The sequence below is a fragment of the Lissotriton helveticus genome, chromosome 11 (assembly GCF_964261635.1).
Source record: "Lissotriton helveticus chromosome 11, aLisHel1.1, whole genome shotgun sequence".
Classification (NCBI taxonomy): Eukaryota; Metazoa; Chordata; class Amphibia; order Caudata; family Salamandridae; genus Lissotriton; species Lissotriton helveticus.
Window position 1 is genome coordinate 807,677,310 of NC_136072.1, and position 12,167 is coordinate 807,689,476.

General features: G+C 45.1%; 1 protein-coding gene across 1 annotated transcript in view; it reads right to left on the reverse strand.

Moving 5' to 3' along the window:
- Positions 1 to 12,167, reverse strand: part of LOC144791996 (uncharacterized) — a 125,987-nt gene that overhangs the window by 49,818 nt on the left and 64,002 nt on the right. The window lies entirely within an intron of this gene.

Sequence of the window (12,167 nt, forward strand, 5' to 3'; positions counted from 1 at the left end):
TGGTTGTCGCTATAAGCAGTATTGCTTGACAGGCCTACGTCAAACTGATAATACTCTGAAATGGAAAATTCCACTACAACGTCTCCTGGCTACTTACATTCCATTTGGAGAAATGCCAAGGCTTGGAAAACCATGTCCACAAAATACAAATGTCCGAGAACATGCCACTTTTTGCTCAGTCCCCCCATGTTTTTAGGGCTGATCATCCTGGTACTTGAACTCGCACAACCTTAGCTCTGTGTACTAAGGCACTGCTGCTCACTCTCGAGTGTATGTGCTCTGACTCCTAAAACACGGCATAATTGGCCAAGATAGAAAGTAAAAACTTTGAGCAGGCTGACCCGATTGGCCCCATCACAATCAGCCTGAAACTGTGCCTACGTCCCAGTAAACCATGAACAGTGATTTCTGATGAACACTTTACTGTTGTTTGGTGCTTTTTTGTCTTCAAATATTTTTAAATTCATATCTCCTTCCCCCATAATAGGATTGTAGTGGTTTTGATTTATTTTTTCCTATTATTGTTTTTCATAATCCTTAGAAATTGGCTGTGAGATTTTTTTGGTTGTATTGTGTTTAGACGTTTTGACTCCATTAGTGTTGTAAAATGCCTGCACAATTTTCAAAATTAAGCCTGTTTGTTCTGTGCCACAGCTACAATGGTGGGGGACAGTTTTAAATTATTGAAGCTGTTTCTTTTATCCGACTTATTACTTAGGAACGACTCACATCCTCCTTAAATAATAATCAATTTTCTTACTAAATTATATCTATAGACAAACCATTTTCATTTTTTTTTTTTGTCCTCATTTGCCTTGCCCTTCTCTCAAGTAACTGCCAACCACCTAGCGTGTCGCACTCCGAGATACTCGAGATTTTAACTATCACCCGCTCGGTGAGACGGTTTATGAGGATTGGCAGTAGATGGACCTTGAGAGATGGAGGGTGTGGATGGTAATGGGCTTGCACTTACTCCATCTTGGTATTTATAACCTGTAGGACCGACGATGGAACGGAGGGGGTCCTTGGAGTAGAATAGGCATAATCATAGGACCGGGGAAAAAAAAAAAAGCCCGGACACTATCTCCACTGGACCAACAGGTCCCAAAAAGCCAAGTTACGTTTGCTACAAGTTCTGGCCATGACCACCTTAGATGTTTCATACATTGACGACAACCAGCTTGCGTGTGATGGCGCCGTGTTTTCCGCCCAGACTTTACATATTTGTCTCCTGGCTAGCAAAACTGCATAAAACAGAAAAGATCTTGCCTGACCAGTAATACTAGCGTCCAAGCCAAAGATAATTAATGGCAGTGTGATGGACAAAGATGTATTTATGATAGAGTCTAAGGTTACTTTCACTTCCTCCCAAAACCGGGCGATCTAAGGGCAGTCCTTGAACATATGCACGTCCGAGGCCTCGATGTAATTACACTTGTTGCATTTCTTGCCTGGGAGGAATTTAGACAGTCTCTGGGGTGATAGGTAGGCCGGGTGTGTCGTGAACAGCTGGTTACGTCTCAGCCATGCTGGTTTAACAATTTTGTATAGGAGGGTGAAAGATCTTATCCAAGTTTCTACACACTGGGCGCCTAACTCTTCCCCCCACAGTTCATTGGGAAGAGTAAACTCCCCATCAGCCTCCTCCAACAAACTCCAGTACCACTGGGCCACCTCTTTACCCCCCCCCTTGTCGTTCCACCAACTGTTGTCCAGGCTACTACTCTTCCCAAGTGGTATCCCTTTCCTACACAAGACCCTGGCCCAGCTGTCTAATTGTAAGTACTTAAATCTAGAGAACCCAGGGCCCAGCTGTTCCCGTAGCTCCTCCCAAGACCTCAGCGACCCTCCTGCCAACAATTCTCCCCATCTTGTTATCCCTCCATCCCTCACTGGGATCGCTAGCCTGTCTTTTAGACATAGTGGGAGGCCCGGGGAGTCCCACACAGGTGCGTAATTAGAGAAATACGGCAAACCTAATCTTTTCTTAATCTGTACCCAGGCTTTCGCCAGGGACAGAAGAATTTTTAACTTGATTTTTAAAAAAAAATGTTGGTCCCCAAATTTAAACAGGTATCCGTCAGTTGGTAACGCAGCTCCTACCAACATGGCTTTAAACATTGTCCCAGCAGATGCATTCGATGGTGTTTTTAAAAGCATTATAGAATGGGACACCTGAAAAGCCCATGCATAGTACTGCAAATCCGGCAAGCAAGCCCCCCCTTTTCCCTCCTCCTCCTCAACTTCTTCCATGCCACCCTCGATGATTTATAATTCCAAATGAAAGAATTTATCTCTCTCTGGCACTTATTTAAGGTTTTAACATCAAAGGCCAGGGGAATAGTATTGAAAATGAATGTAAATTTGGGGAGGATATACATCTTTATCAAACTCACCCTGCCCAGTATGGTAAGTGGGAGATTGGACCAAGATTTTAGTAGCTTCCTACATTCATTGTAAACTCTCTCTAAGTTGGCTTGAGCAATGTCACCTACTTCTTCGGTTAGTGCATAGAGTTGGTCACATCCAGCTGTAAATTAGGGATATTCCACGCCATGATATCAGTTTTGCTGGCATTGATCTCATACCCCGAAATGCGACCAAACTCTTCAGCCCTCTTGATAACCGCAGGAAATTATGCCTCCGGATCAGACGTTAGGATGAGAATATCGTCTGCATAAAGTGCGACCCGCCTCTCCCACTCCCCAAATCTGAATGATGGAATGTTTTCATCTTCCCGTAAGAGCTGAGCAAACGGTTCGATGTACAAATTAAAGAGAAGGGGAGAGAGCGGGCAGCCCTGCCTCGTGCCCCTCATGATTTAAAAAGATTCTGTCAAGGCACCATTGATCAGCAGCCTTGCCGATGGGGCATCATACATAAGAGTGACGGCCCGACAAAATTTCTCGCCAAAGTTAAACTTCTTCAGCACTGCAGCCAAATATGGCCAATTGACCCTATCGAAGGCTTTAGTCGCGTCTAAGGTGAGTGTGGCCAATGGAAGAGAGAAAGCTGAAGCAATATCTATTGCCCCCACCAGATCATACGTAAAGTCAGATAGCTGACGCCCTTTAATAAAACCCCTCTGGTCTTGGTGGACAATTTCCCCTATTACTGACCCCAATCTCGCTGACATGATGGAAGCGAAGATCTTGTAGTCGCTATTCAAAAGTGATATCGGTCGGTAGGACCCTCACTCAGTTGGGTCCTTCCCTGGTTTGGGGATCAGAACTAAGGTCGCCTCACCCCAAGATTTTGGGGGTGCTTCCCCCTTCCTAAGGATCCCGTTAAAAAGGGCTGTCAGTGTAGGGGCGATAACATCACCCAAGGCTCGATATAGCTCACCTGGCAACCCATCAGGGCCTGCCGCCTTCCCATGCTTGAGTTGCCTGACAACTTTACTAACTTCGGCCTCAGACATTTCCATCTCCAGGCATTTGCTCTGTACTGTTGAGAGAGATGGTAGGGGAAGCTGGTCTAACCATGTATCCCTTGCTAGCTGATCGTTCGGGGTGTCTTCCCTGTAGATCCCCTCAAAAAACTCCCTAAAAGCAGTACCTATCTCCTGGTTAGACATCCTGGCTACACTCTCACCCTCGACCATGATTTCTCTGATATAATTTTGGGCTTGGTCTGCCTTAACCTTCCATGCCAAATAACCTGCCCGCAGCCACCCCAAACTCGAAATGGGAGATCTTACTCGCCTCCCATCTCTTAGTCACTCTTTCTTGAAGGATGTTCTCCAATTGTTTTTTCAGCTCGCCCAGCTTTTTTTGCTCGTCAGGCGACCCTATTGAGGCCCCAAGCCTCTGCTCGATCGACTCCATTTCCTGCTCCAGGTTCTTAATCTTCTCCCGATAAATTCTGTGCCGGTGGAAGGCTCTGTTTGTAATACATCCTCGCAAAAAGACTTTCAGTGTCTCCCAGACCGTAACTAGTGTCGCGGATTCTAGATTAGTCTCCAGGAATGAGGTGGTCTCAATTGCCAGAAAACTGACTTCCTCTTCTTCCAATAGGATAGTACGGTCGAATGACCAGGATGGATGTTTGATCTGGGCTTCAAGTTTAAGAGTGAATAAGAGAGCAGAATGGTCAGAGAGGTGGGAGGGAAGATAGTTTATCCCAGACAAGGAATTCTTAAGGCAGTAACTGAATAGCGCATAATCAATTCTTGATTTGTGCTTATATTTGAGGTTCCTGGAGTAAACCCCAAATTTATTACCTGCCCTTTCCCTCAACAAATCTGCCAAACCCTGCTGTATCATAGTTCCTATGAGAATCTGTCTGGATTTGGAAGACGTGCAGGCTCTAGAATTGGTAGATTTATCAAGTTTTGGGTTAAGCACGATGTTGAAGTCCCCCGCCCAAATAATAGGGTCTTGGGAGGTTATCAGATGGTTCCTTAAAGTCTCCAAATAAGACAGGTCATCAATATTGGGCCGTAATACTCAACCAATATACACACCCAACCATCAATGGAGATTCTCACCAGGAGCCATCTCCCACTCTGATCCTCCTTATAGTCCAAAATCTGAACCTTCGCTGATTTTTTACAGAGTAGGAGTACTCCTCTTATATTAGCATTGTGGTCTGTGCATATAAATTTGTCTACCCATCTCTGCTTTTTTAGGAGTATGGTGGCCTCTGCTTTTAGAAGATGTGTCTCCTGAATGACAACGATCTGCGCGGGGGAGTCTCTTAGATATTGTAAAATACGCTCTCTTCTGCTCCCCACGTGAAAACCATTGACATTCCATGACAAAAATTGAACAGAGGTCATCATTTGATATCCGTCCTCCTCCCCATATCCTTCCTCCTGATAATCTTATTTTCCCAAGGCTGAAAGTATACCCAGCTAGGACACAGAACTGAAATAAGAAGGTCTGACTCCTGAGGTTTTTTTATTTTTTTACCACCCCCCCCACTTCCTCCTCCCCACTTCTGAAGAACCCTCCCATACTTACTCCGACCAGATTTAAAGCCGGATTTGCGTCCTCCGACACCCTTCCCCTTTTGCACCGCTTAGTACTCCTTGAACCCTCCTGGAGCAAACAAACACGGTTGGATTGTTTTCAGAGAACCCAAACAAAAACCCCTACTTCCCCCCCCCTTTTCCCCCTTTTTTAAACCCCAATGCATCACCCTGTTTTGTGTGAACAAGAGAGAAAAGAGATGTTTTTTATATTAATGTTTCGTGCCTTTAAAACACCCCTAATTCTCCCTTTCTGTCTCCTCAACACTATATATTCTACCCCACTTCCGTACAAGCTCAGAGGATTTTCGGATCTGGGCGTCAAATGACCGAAGAAAACATGATAATTATAGGTCAACTAATGTATCCTACCCGTGGAGGGAGGAGATGGGAGCAAGATTGAAGCCTAATCTGAGTGTTGCGCCGCTAAACTCCACCCTGAGAGTGAATGCTAATGGACTCCAACAATTCATCAGCCTCCAAAGGGGATCTAACATTGTGCATCTTGTTGTTGTACATAACCCGCAAAAATGCGGGAAACCTCATCTGTACAGTTGCACCGAAAGACCTGAACTTGTCCATCCTCTGGCCCAGTTCCCACTGTCTGTCCAGAGTGGATATGGAGAGATCAGACCGTACTTTGAAAGAGAAGTCGGGCCCTTTAGCGATTTTGCTTTTAATTTAAGATTTAAGATTTTTTCCTTCAGTGTATAAGTAAGGAAATTAATCAGAATCTTCCTAGGCTTCGTTCTGCCAGGGTTTAAGCGGAACGGGTCCCGATGTATTCGTTGGATATCTTTATCAAGCTCCTCGATGGATTCCTCGAGATTGAGTGAGTCCTTCAGGACTTTGATCAAGAAGGCCTTGACATCCCCCCCTTCCTTTCCTTCCGGTATCTTCAGAAGTCGCAGGTTGTTCCGCCGTGAGTAGTTTTCCAACGATTCAACTCTATCTCTCATAGCATCTCCTTCTCGCTGTAGGTTTTGGATCTTGGATTCAGCAACCTCTAGACTAGACTTCAAAAGCCCCACAGAGCCCTCGAGTACCTCTGTCCTTTCACTCAGCCCATCTACTTTCCTCTCCAGGACCTCGCATGATGCTCGTATCTCGCTCTGATTGGTCTTAGATATCAGGAAATCATTCCTGATTTCTGCCCTCATAGATGCTATTGACGCTACAAGTGCCTCCAATGTGCTCCCGGCCCTGTTTGCCTTCCCACTCTTGCCATCCGCATCAGCCCCCTCCTTTTGACCCGTTTGAGCTTGCTCACAGCCAGCATCGCCCTCAACTCCCATTTCAGGGAGAGGGGGTAACACAGCCATCTTTAAAGCTAGTGTGGGGGTAGTAGTGATGGTGCTGTCAGTGAGAGGGCCTGAAGGCTTAGGTGTATTTGGAAAAACTGTGGGCGAGTGAACAGATGTATCTGTAACTGTAGCAGGTAGCAAATCCAACACCTGGGGCAAAACTTTAAAGAATGAGCGCAAAGAGGGGGTTATCCTTCCGGTGGCGCTATTGGAATATCTAGTGTTAGCCCCCTTCTGAGAACTACCCCTGGTTTTGGTGCCTTTACCCACCTCCTTACCGCTACTACTGCTGCTTGCCCTCTGATTAGTTTTACTGCTTTCTATACTGGCAGTAGTAGTTCCTTCCCCAAGCTTAACACCCTCTATAGCTGGGCATTCTGGGGCTTGTAGTTTCTTTCCTGATTTCTGGCTTTTCCCCCGTTTCCTGCTCACGCTCTTTGAGGTTGGTTTCTTGTTAGGGGCTTTCCCACTGCTGGGCTTATCTGTCTCCGTGTCTTCCCCCTCCCCCCAACCTTACTTGTGAGATCCACTGTTGAAGTGGGGATGCGGCAAACCTCCACCTCAGTGCAGTATTTCACCTGATCCTCTCCAGGATTCCTCTCGCCTCCAATAGGGTTGCTGAACAGAACCGAAGGGGTCTGCTGATGACCAGCAGCCCCCCCCGCCGCAGCCCAGCCTGCCTCGAAGAAGCCCCCGAGCCGTGCGGCCGCGCCGGAGCTCCAGGCTGCTCTGCTCCACCGGCTCCACTGAGGCAGAGAGGTAAGAGGGAGGGACCGGGAATCTACGTCTTCATGCTAATTTCAGTATCAGCCTTATGCATATCGACTGCTGTTTAAGCCTCTTTTCTCAAAATCCTTTCTTTTTAACCCCCTTACCTATCAATCCACACAGCTATTGGCCTGCTAGTCAAGGCAAACAGTATTTAGAATAACTCGAAAAGCTACCCTATTTCTGAATGTATCCACATTTAAAAAAGTATACAGGTATGAAAATAAATGTTTTTCTGTCTCTATTTAGCTCTAAAAGCAGTAAAAATGGAAAACAGGGAGCCATATTTTTATATAGAGAATTATAGAGGGTAACTGCGAATAACCTGGTGTCCTGAGTGATAACAAATAGAGGTAAGGTACTTTTTATTTTTTTTGCTTGATAACATTTAATCTCTTTTTAGTTTTACACATTTTCAATTTGAAAATATATTCGTCATTTGTGTCAAAATTAAGTATAATTTAATGATCAGGAAGTACCCATTCTGTACCTTTGCCAACAAGAAGCCTGCCACAAGCTTTAGGGGCTCATTTCAGGCTCCACTGATATTTAATATATTTGTCCACCATAAGACCAACTGGCAGTAGAAAGGCCATGTCACAAATTTCAAAGTTGCACTAAATTGGGAAAAAACCTTCCACTTGCTAGGAAAATGACCAAGTTAAAATCTAAAATCAGCAATCCCCAGATTGCAGGATATTACAACTTTGTAGAAGTTGGTGGTTGGACTAGAGGGGCAGAGCTAGAATAAAAAGAGGAAAAAGCGTGCTTGGATTGTAAATTAAATGCCTGTTGGGTCATATTATGGACACTGCACAGGAGAAAACCTGGGTAAATTGCCTAATAGTTTGTCTTGCTATGATATTAAGATGTTCCTATATATTCTTTTTCAATAAAACAATAATAATAAATTGAGTTTATGACCGGAGCTGCACCCCCCACCCCACCCCCCCCACCCCCGCCGCACCCCCAAGCGCCTTGAGACCATAACAGGTGAGTATGCTTTCAAAAACCCTGATTGAGGCCTTTCAGTGTTTCACTCAGCCACTTCTTTTGTGAAAGATGGCACAATCCAAGAAGTCAACAGGGCAGGGGCCTGAGAGGGTTAATAGGAAGTTGCTTTTTTTTATAAAGTTGAATTTAACAGAAAATTATACTTCTCAGATTACATAAGAGCTCATATGGGAAATTGGGTTGTCTGCAGTTAGGCCTCCTCAAATTTTAAAGGTAACGCAGAGAAAGCATACATTAAAGCATCAATTTAAACAATCATATGCAGAAGCTGGTCATGCCTTCGAATAGGACCATAGTGTGGGCAATGAGCAACAGAGCAGAATGCGGCCTGTAGCACATGCTAAAATGCTATGTAATGTTACATTGATTTATCATGTGTGGCAGGGCGTTCCTGGTAATACATACATGTTACATACAAGTCAGGCCTGTTTGTGTGCCAGCATGAGAGCATTAACTCTTTACTGTGTGTGTTTGTGTGTGTGTTTGTGTGCGTCAGGCTGACGGCCTAGAACATTTTTGGGAATGGTAATGTTAACAGTGTGTGCAAGATCACATTTATTTTCATAGATGATGCCGAAGCACTAATATCTGGCTGCAGACCCAACGGTGACTAGATACAATATTGAGAGAAAAAAATCGACTGGACAGAATATCAAGTTTTTTTATATAGAATGGACAGAATATCGAATTGCAAAAATATAGTGGTGCTGGATATTGAAATTCAGGTAAGAAATATCGATTTTCATAATATCGAAGTTGGTAATATCGACAGTCATAATATAGTTATTAAATATATCGAATTTTAAAAGTATGTAATATTTTTGTAATGTATGTTTGAATTTTTTTTAAGTAATGAATTTTGAGTTATTTACTTTTTCCATATTTTAATTCCCTAGCGGGTTGTGGATTTATAGGGGAATAGGGTAGGAAGTAATTTATATAATTTTTTAGGAATCATTAATTATTTTTAATTTACATTTGCGTTTTAGTTCTGTAGCGGGTTGTGGGTTTATGGGGGAATAGAGTGGGAAGTAATTTGATTGTAATTAAGTAATTATTTATTTTTATTTATTGGTATTGATAATTAATTTATTGTTAATTAAATATTAATTGGTAATCACATTTTATTAATTGGTAATTTTTTTGTAATAACTCTTTTTATTGCAAATAGAAAAGTGTTGGTCATTACACAGCGATTTACAGTTATTACAGTGTTGCATTCACAGATTGTCCCAGAAACATATTACTTCTGATGTCATAGTACGCAAGGTGGTAGTAATACAGAGAACACTTAAGGCATTAATGGCTCGTCAAGGGAGGGGATCGGGGAGGTTCTCACAAGTTGCCGCGATATTCATCCCATCTGGACAAAATTGCCATCCATTTCCGGGGACAACCCCGGGCTACATAAACTGTTTTCTCCTGCAGCATACACCGGTCTATGTCTTTCTTCCATGCACTGAGCGTTGGAGGTGTTCCGGCTCCCTATAAATGCGCTATATTGCGTTTTGAAATTACCTGTCCGAGTGTCGCCCATATTCTGCCTTTTGCAGACAAGTCTGCAGGCTCCCAAATGTTCAAAAGGCATCTTTTAATTTCAGGTCGCAGGTCAACCCCCCAGACCATACGCATACAGTTGTGCACCCGCTTCCAGTAGTCCTGTAGTCTTGTATTAGATGGCACTCCCATAGTATGTGGAGAAATGTCCCCTCCTCCCCACACTGTCTCCTACAAAGTCCGTCCACACTCCAACCCATCAATACTAGTCGTGTACCAGAGATGTAAACTCAGTGTAGTATTTTGATATTGCCACTTCTTTGGGGGAAGAGAGTGCCTCCCTCCATTCCTCGTCATCAATCTCGAGACCGTAAGTCTCTCACTTTCTCTTGAGTGCAAGCAGAGGGTCAGGGGTGTGGTGTAGATGTTTTTTTATATGTGAGGGAGATAGCCTTCTCCGGAAGATGGCCGTCCAGCAATCTGTCCTCTAGGGAGGAGGACTCGGGAGCGTTGTTCTGGGTGAAATGTTAGCCTGTAGTGAGTGCCTAATCTGTAGGTAGCAAAAGTATTCCGTTTGCGCTTGGACATATGTTTGCTGTAGTGAGGCAAATGTCACCATACCAGTTGGTCCCCATAGGTCCTTTATACGGGAGATCCCTATCAGGTCCCAGTTGCGGAACCCTTTTGTTCGACCCATTGTACCCAACCTTTCCGAGACCCAGAGCGGGGTAGCTAAAGTGAGTCTGTCGGCAGATCACAGTTTGCAGTTCACAATATGCCAGAGTTGAACAGAGTGCTTGTAGGTCCTGTGAGAGGATATTTATTAGGTTTAGAGTAGAGCGCTGCCTCAAAGTCCCCCCCCCCCCCGGAAGGAGCCACCTGTCCATCCCGTAACCAGGATCATCCCCACCGCTGTATGTGCCCTGATTTATGGCCGAGAGGTGTGCTGCCCTATAGTATTTCCGAATGTCAGGGAGTACTATACCCCCATCGTACCACCCTAATATAAGTTTCTGGAGTGAAATGCGTGGTGTTCCGGCCCACAACAGGTCCCTTTGGGTGGCCTCAATATCTGCAAAATACTTTTGTGGGACTAAATCTGAGTAGTTTTGGAGGGCATATAAGAAATGCCACAGCGCCATTATCTTGAAAAGAGCTGCCCGGCCCAGTAGGGACAGTGAGAGCCTCTTCCAAATGGTGGTTTCCCTTTTGAATGTTTGCAGGAGGTGGTAAGAGATTCCTCCTGTATCGGGTCGTCACATCCCTGGAGATAAAAATTCCGAGGTACATGAAACCTTCTGCGACCACCTTGATCGGATAATCACGCGGTATTCAAGGGGGAGCGCCATGTAGGACGTACAGTAATGATTTCCCCCAGTTGATGCTGTAACCTGAGTTTTTCCCGAAACTGGTGAATATATCTAGGGCAACTCTAAGGGATTTGGAGGGGGAAGCAAGGTACAAGAGTATGTCGTCCGCATAGAGCAAGATCCGGTCCTCCCATCCATCTGCCCATCTGAGCCCCCGTAGTGAGAGGTCTTCTTGTATCCAAGCCGCAAGAGGCTCTAGGATAGGGCAAAAAGCAGGGGTTGGAGGGGGCAGCCCTGTCGCGTTCCCCTCCCCAGTGTGAAAATCTCTGAGATCCTATTGTTCACCACCACCTGGGCCAATGGCTCTGTGTAGAGGAGGCGCACCCATCCAATGAAATTTTGACCAAAGCCCATCTTCTTGTGGACCACCATCATATAAGGCAATTTGAGCGTGTGGAATCCCATTGTGGCATCCAATGAGACCACCACCGCATCCTCCTGGATCGTATGGCAGCGTCCTAACACTCCATGGAGTCACCGTAAGTTAAGCGCGGTGTTGTGGTGCGGCATCAAGCCCGATTGGTCTGGGTGGATCAGTTTGGTAATTATCGGCTTGATCATATTGGAGAGTAGTTTTGCTAGGATTTTGGGTTCAGCGTTCAACAGAGATATTGGCCTGTAAGAGGAGCACAGCTCTTTGGGTTTTCCTTCTTTAGGGATGACCACCAATGTTGCTATGCGTTGGTCTCTTGGTAGTTTCCCCTGAGCTTTACAGTCCTCAAACATATTTTTACAGTGTTGACCCAGACAGTCGGGTTTGAGCTTGTACAGCACGATAGGAAGACCATTGGGTCCTAGAGCTTTCCCAGGTCGGAGCTCATTAATTGCTTTGGCCAGCTCCTCAGTGGTGAGCGCACCCTCCAAAACCTCTCAGTCTTCGTCAGAAAGGGTGGGTAGCTTAATGTCGGCCAAAAGTGCGGAAGAGACCTCCTTCAGCCGCTCCGACCCCCTACTGTATATGTTTTTGAAATGTGCTGCAAACTCGCCAACTACATCCCGAGGTTCAGTGAGGAGGGCGCCCGATGCGGTCTGGAGCTCAGACACCATCCTCGGCGCTTTCCACTTATTTTCTAACCAGGCTATTAGCTTGTCCGCTTTGTCCCCTTGGTCATATAACCGGCCATCCCTATCTCTTCCTAGATATTTAGCGGCATCAATGGCTAGCGCCTTATATTCAGCCGCTTTGATCTGTATTTGATGCAAAGCCCCCGGATTCCCGTCAACTTGCGCTGCCCCTATATA